Here is a 327-nt window from a genome sequence, read left to right as displayed (position 1 = left end):
GCCGCCGCCTTTGTCCGCCCCTAATATAGTTTCCCCGCCCCCGGAAACCACCCCCTCCTCCCCGCTAGCCAACCACCGGCCGCGGCAGCGATGACCGATAGATGGACTCCCCAATGGCATCCCCCTATTCCTCTTAGTCTTTGATCTCATTGGTAAAGAACCTGCCCGCTGTCGATTGGCTCATTTGACCGCCGACGCTAGCACGGGACGGTCCGTTAATCTCCTGTGTGCTGATTGGGCAGTTTGATCGGCGGGAGGCGAAGTCACGAAAGCAACCGGGCTCGCGATTGGCTGCCTGGGGAGTCAGTCGGGCGGCTCCTCGCCGCC

At 62.1% G+C, this 327-nt stretch overlaps 1 protein-coding gene across 1 annotated transcript in view; it reads right to left on the bottom strand.

Moving 5' to 3' along the window:
* SFPQ (splicing factor proline and glutamine rich) overlaps positions 1–327 on the bottom strand; it is a 17,525-nt gene that overhangs the window by 13,920 nt on the left and 3,278 nt on the right. The window lies entirely within an intron of this gene.

The sequence above is a fragment of the Egretta garzetta genome, unplaced genomic scaffold, assembly GCF_000687185.1.
Source record: "Egretta garzetta isolate BGI_Z169 unplaced genomic scaffold, ASM68718v1 scaffold443, whole genome shotgun sequence".
Classification (NCBI taxonomy): domain Eukaryota; kingdom Metazoa; phylum Chordata; class Aves; order Pelecaniformes; family Ardeidae; genus Egretta; species Egretta garzetta.
The sequence above is the reverse complement of the archived record's forward strand: the minus strand, read 5'-3'. Positions and strand labels throughout refer to the sequence as shown.